Source organism: Mauremys reevesii, linkage group 2 (assembly GCF_016161935.1).
Source record: "Mauremys reevesii isolate NIE-2019 linkage group 2, ASM1616193v1, whole genome shotgun sequence".
Classification (NCBI taxonomy): Eukaryota; Metazoa; Chordata; order Testudines; family Geoemydidae; genus Mauremys; species Mauremys reevesii.
Window position 1 is genome coordinate 9,061,392 of NC_052624.1, and position 6,967 is coordinate 9,068,358.

A 6,967-nucleotide genomic window follows, 5' to 3' on the forward strand; every position below is an offset into this window, starting at 1 on the left:
GGTGTCGGGAGGATCAGGAGGCGGAGGCTGGGCTGTAGCAGGTCGGTGAGGAGCAGAGGCTAGTGCAGGGTCAGGGCAGGGCTCAGGCAGGGCTGGGAGTCTCTGGAGCTTGGTGTCCTGCAAGGCAGCAGCAGGACGGTTCCTGGGCAAGGAGTGCTGTTGCTCAGACTGAGCTGCAACTCTGCCAGGGCTGTGGAAATACCTGGGCCTGGGGTCACCTGACCCAGGCTCTGCTTGGAGATAGGTGGCTGCTGCCAGCCTGAGGGCTGACTCGTCGCAGCACCTGAGTGAGTAGCTCTGGTCTGGCTGCAAGTTTGTCTCACAGACAGAGCCCAGGTCTCCTGAGTCCTCGTCCCGTGTCCTGTCCACTGAACGATACGTACAGCGCAGTCCGCGGCAGAGCGTTGGACTCCTGTCGCTTTGGAGGGGGGCCTATAAAACGTGGTCAAGAAGCAGTGGTCGGGATTCACCACCTCAGCCATGTCGCCCCCTGGCCTAACTGGCCACGGGGAGAAAGAACGTCGCCCAGAACACAGAAGGAACGGTGCCTCATTCTCAACAACCCAGCGCATGCCAGTGGGTACGTTGTGGGCCTCTCAGTAACTAACAGCCACTCACCATGGCTCCTCTCATCGCCCTCTCTTTTCTTCTTGAAAAACAAAGCCTTTGGAAGCCACAGATTGTTTCTATTCAGCTCCGCCTCTGCCCCTTCCATCTGTCTCCCTGTCCAGCCCCATCAAGAGACCATGTGTAGCTGTCGCTGCACCGGTTTCCCCCGGCTGGACAATGCTACCCAGTGCCCTCTCTTGAGCTGCATGGTGGTTAGCATGCTGACAGCACACCAATGGTAGGCAGAGGAGGAGGAGGAGATGAAGATTCTTGGCTACCTCAGCTAATTTCCTCTCTCCTGCTGACAGAGGCAGGATGGCACCAGATGCTTGATCGCCCATCAGAGGAACCATGATTGCTCGGTGGCTCCAATCCAATATCTTGAGCTACTCTCTTTGGGCCAATTCTGATCTTACATCTTCTACCAGCATAAACCAGAAGTGGCAACAAGAGATTTACTTTAGTGGAGAACGAGCACGAGATCGGACTCTCCCATGTATCATCTTCTAATAGGATCCAGTGTTAAAATAGGGGAATTGGGTGACGCAGGGCTAAAATGTAAGGGCCCGATCCTGCAAACTGCTGAGTGTTGGCAACTCACATCAAGGTCAATGAAAGCGAAGGGAGATCAACATCTTCCAGGACTGGGCTACAAGTGAGAAAATCCAGGAAGAAATTGAATGGATTTTACCTAAAACTCCCACAACCACAACAAAATCACAGAGATTTTGCTGGGAAAACTGAACAAATTTTGCCAACATTCTCAGCAGTTTCTTCTTGTCCCTGTATTCAAAACAAGAGAAAGAAAATGAGTCTTAATTGTGGCCATATTTACGCTACCTACCCAGAGGACAGGTTTAAAAAAAAAGAACCACCACCAAAAAAACCCCTGAAAAAACTATTTTTGTAACATTGTGACTTTTAGTCCTTACCTGGAGTCAAAACAAAGCTGAATCCAGGAGGAAAGAAAGGAAAGAGAGCACCCCGAATGTACTGTCACTAGTTTCATTATTTAATGCTGAAAGAACGTATTCAGTTTCCGTCTCATGTGAATGATAGATGCTTTGCACTCAGCAGTACTATCAGAGGAAACGGAACGCACACAGACCACTAGTAATTATTAGCACCAGCCGACAGAGATGCCTTCCCACACGGCTCTTTGTCTAAGCACAGCGACAGGAGTCCAACATTATAATGCTATGTACACAACTCTGTGGTTATGAGGGAAAATTATTAATCATGGATACATGCATCCGACTGGCTTCTTTGTTAAACTAGGGATGGGCACCGCGAGATCCTGGAGCAGTACAGGGCGTGACTGCTTGCTTAACTTTAAGCACATGAGTAGTTCTATCCCTATCCAGCGAAATTACACTGAAATCCATGGAAGTTGGGAGCCTAAATACGCTTGAGGATCTGGGCCTAAGAGCCTGATTCAAAGCTCACTGGAATCACTGGGAGACTTTCCACTGACTTCATAGCTTTGGATCAGGCCTGTGGCCACCTGCTCAAAATTAAGCATATAAATAATAATATATGGAGACATACCTATCTCATAGAGCTGGAAGGGACCCTAGAAAGTCATTGAGTCCAGCCCCCTGCCTTCACTAGCAGGACCAAGTACTGATTTTGCCTCAGATCCCTAAATGGCCCTTCAAGGATTGAACTCACAACCCTGGGTTTAGTAGGCCAATGCTCAAGCCACTGAGCTATCCTGCCCTTAAGTATGTCTTCTGCATCCTTTGAAGCAAATGGCAAAGCTCTCACTTGCCTCTGGTGGGAGATCAGGTCCCATGTGACATTGATCTGGTTTTGTAGCCGTTCTTTTAAAAAGCAGTACTTACGCTGGTGTAAATCAGGAGACGAAGCTGCTCAGGCTGTGTGGCGTCCCAGTAGATGAAGATCTGGGCCAAGGTGCAGATTTGATTTACAAAGAGAAGGTAAAATCTGCTAACATGAAACAACTTGCCCTTTCTTAATGTGCACTCCGAGGCCCCGAAAACAATCTACGCACAAATGGTTTTCAAGCACTTGACCCTGAGGATGGACAGTTTGGCACAAAAGGGTGGACTGAACCCAGGGTCCTGAAGGCAGCTCCAGGAGAGGAACATGGGAAGCCATCTCCTTCCTCATTCTCCTCCCCAACCGTGGTGTGGCTGATTCCTGAAAAACTCAGCTCTCTGGTCTATCTCCCCCACCTTCCACACCTATCCTTGGGGGCTACGACTCTCTTAAAGAAACTGGGGAAACAAGAAAAGTCTGGGAGAGCATCAGTGACACATGCAGGAGCGTGTGCTCCTCTTTGGAGGTTGTTCAGTAGGACACAGTTAATAAGCACAGTTAATAAGGTATAGACTCACCAAGGCAGGAAGGGACCATTGTGATCATCTAGTCCGATTTTCTGTATAATACAGGCCAGAGAAGTTCTCCGAAATAATTCCTGTTTGAATTCGAGCGTATTTTACACAGGAATTCCACCTCAACACCTTGAAATCAGGTGCAAAATTTCAGGTGTTGTGGCTACAAATTTGGGAGAATGGGACAAAATCAACTGTGAAAAATTGACAGCACTAGTGGTCAATTCAGTCCTCTGCTATCTCCAGTTGCAGCATGTTCACACCAGTCTCCTAGATCAGTGCTTCTCAAAGCCGGTCCGCCACTTGTTCAGGGAAGGCCCCTGGCAGGCCGGGCCGATTTGTTTACCTGCCACATCTGTAAGTTCGGCCGATCACGGCTCCCACTGGCTGCAGTTCACCGCTCCACGCCAATGGGAGCTGCAGGAAGGGCGGTCAGCACATCCCTTGGCCTGCACCGCTTCCCGCAACCCCCATTGGCCTGGAGCGGCGAACGGCGGTCAGTGGGAGCCACGATCAGCCGAACCTGTGGACGCGGCAGCTAAACAAATCAGCCTGGCCCACCAGGGGCCTTCCCTGAACAAGCAGCGGCCCTAGTTTGAGAACCACTGATCTAGATGATCATTTGATACAATGCTCTTTAAAACTTAACAAAATGAAGAGTATCAAATGAGTCTTTAAAGTCTCAATTCATCCAACCGGTGTGGGAATGTTGGATAAAAGATAAAACAAAACCATATTACAAACTATTTGTGATGGGGGAGAGAGGGGAGGAGAAGAAAAGATGCACTAGACTTTCAGATCTTCACTAATGTATTCTACATCCAGCTGAGCAAATGATTTGCAGGAGCCGAGAACAACTGCAGGGTGTCCCATTTGAGGCGTGCAAAATATCTATTAGCAAATGACTATCATCAACGTTTGGGTGGGAGAGTTCCCTTTTTGTTACCAACTCAAAAATCACCCCATTTTCCTGGACAATCTTACTATAGAATGCAAAGCTTCAAGAAAAAGAATTTGTAAACCCATTTTCCAGTGAGACTAGGGATGGTGCCTTAGCAAATATACAACCATCAGTGAGCAAGAGCAGCCTTTGTATATTTTTTTTTAAAGCGCACACTTCTTTTGAGTTTTTCATGCAAAATTTTTCATCCCCTTGTCTAAGTGAAAACAAACCCTGTAACTAAAATAGAACTTGAAGGGCTATGAAATTGGTTGAACTGGAGAACACTGTCATGTGAGATTCTGCAATCAGTAAGTGTGTATTTTACAGAGCTCTAGTGTATGTGTGTGTATCAACATGTACATAACACACACCTACTAGTCTACATGTTCATTTTATTGAAAGTAAAGGATTCTGAAACCTTTTGTTAAACCCTGTGGAGGTGGGGATGGCAGTTCACACCCTCCACTAGTTGTTTTATAGAAGCAGTCTAAAAACTGAACAGCTGATCCTAACCCAGTTCACCCTTCTCCTGAAATTCTGGACAGTGAGTTAAATTATGACTCTGCTGCAAACCATCCCTGTTTTGAAAAGTTAAAACTAGACTGATGAGGTTATGTGAAATTCAAACCCAACTGTGATTTTCCCCCTTCTCATGTGCATCCACGACTGTCATTTAAGATGTGTTTGTACAGCACTTAACACAATGGGGTCCAAGCTGGTGTGACCTTTAAGTGTTACAACATATTAAATAATAATAATCCCCACTGACAACACAATGCGGGTTACTGGTGCACATGGAAAAGGGACAAATGTGCCCCTTAGATTTTGCAAGCTACTGATAGTTGCAGCTGTTCGTCTAACCCAGATTTTTAAGCAACAAATTATCCAGGCAGACATGCAAACATAAGGACACAACCAATGCACCTAACAAATGGGACAGAAGACCTGGAGCTTGATCCATTATTGAACATCCTACAGAATTTAATAGTGTCACGAAGAGGACGCTGTGATCCTGGGAGTGACATGGGTGCCTGGAGTAGAAATGATGGCGGCGAGACATCACCAGAAGAGGGCGCACTGGCTAGCAGAACTGATCCCTGGGACATCCAGCAGGGGGCGCCACGGTGGTAGGTCCCACCCCATCACAGGCCCTAAATCCGTAGAAACTTTAAACTCCATCTTAAAGTCCATCCGTAGCCAGAGCAGCACTTACCTCTCTTAAGCCTTTCCCATTCTATTGACTTCAAGAAGATTTTGGCACTTGCTTAAGCGCTTAAATAAATCAGAGGAATAATGGGGTTCTACAGAACAAAAGCCGGTAGAATTCAATAAAGAATGAGATCCTTTGTATAGGCTTCTTTTAACCCCAGCCTACAGCAAGGGTATCATTTATGTTACAGGGGAAAACTTCAATTCAGACAATCAAGTTCTTTTTGAAAATGTGGCACCAACTACTTTTATAGGTAACACCTAATCTACTATCTCTGATTCAGCATCAAAAGGGCAGCTCCCACCTCTGATCGGCCCATGTCATCCTCCATTGGCTACGTGTTATATTTCAAACAAGCCCCTTCACACTTTCTTTTATGCTGCCCTCATGCTTGGGAGGAACTCCCCATAAACATCTGCAAAACTAACTCAATATCTTCTTAAAGCCCTCCTTTCCCGTGATGACTGAAAGGGTAACAAGAAAACACTCTACAAATACGTTAGAAGCAAGAGGAAGATTCTCACAATCCTGACAGTGGGGCCAAAGACTTAAAAAAAAAAATATCACGAGGTTCATGATAAAAACCACAAGAGTTGCCAACACGGAGTATCTTACTCCAGATATAATCTCACTGAAGTCAGTGGGGTTACCTATGGAATAAGATACTACCCAGCATGTGTAAGCGTATCAGCATCCGCTCCCTGGTTTTCTTCTAAGGACATCCTTAAAACATTACCCGACAGTCTACTTAAAGCAAAATCAAATCAGAAAAACAAACATTTTAAAAACAAATTAAAGAAACAAACAAACCCAAGCTGACTGGGTCTTTAAAAATGTTACAGGATGGTTAACAATAGAATTTACAGAAAGGGTAATTTCTATTAAATTCTACAGGACTTTTCCATAGAGGACACAGAAGACTTCCAAAGCTAACCGGAGAAGAAACATCACATATACAATAGCTTCCTGGCAGGAAAGAAAAATTCCTGTGCATAGCATGAAATCAATCAAGCAATCATTTCCTGGGATAGCAGAATAGCACCTGCGGCTGTGGGGGGATTTGGACACAACCACTCATTTTTATTGCTGGGCTCTCAAAACCAGTCCGTTGGCGATAAGGTATAAATATATATTTAGTTCCTTATGATGGAGGCTACACATACATGCGAACCATCACTGTGATGCTGTGTATATACAAACAGATGATCAGAGGCCACTAGTTAGCATCACAATTAACACGTACCCCTCAATAGCAACTCTACTGATTGGAAAGGGTTAACAGAAGTAATATGTGGGGGAGAGTCACATGAAGCACCCACAAGCCGACCAATATGATAAATGGATTAGAGACCATCCTAACATTGTTCCCCCATCGCTGTCCCAGAGTTAGTGGGTCTGATTCTCAGCTCCAGTGAGTAACTCCATTGATTTCAGTGTAGTGACTCCAAATTTACATGCTGGCAAGAGATTCGAAGCAGACCCAGAATTTTCTGCACTTATCCCATTTGTTTGTTGACATAACCCTGATCGCACACACTGGATCGTTCCCCAAGGAGGAAAAGGCAGCTCCTTCTCCTCAGTTACCCATTCAGAACTGCCGCTGTGCCGACAAATGACCGCTTCCAGAACAGATTGCGCAGCAAGGAAGTGTCCAATGTAAAGGTCACACATTGGAACTCGCTATGCCCAGCTGAGAATTGCACACAGGCCTCCTGAAAACTGCTGAGCATAGTTCTTACTGGTGTGAACACTACATCGAAGTCAGTGGCCCAGTTTTCCTACCTGTGCTCATGCAGATACCTTACTCTGCAAGTCTTCCTGATGAAATCGAGACGAGGTGTGGAGCAG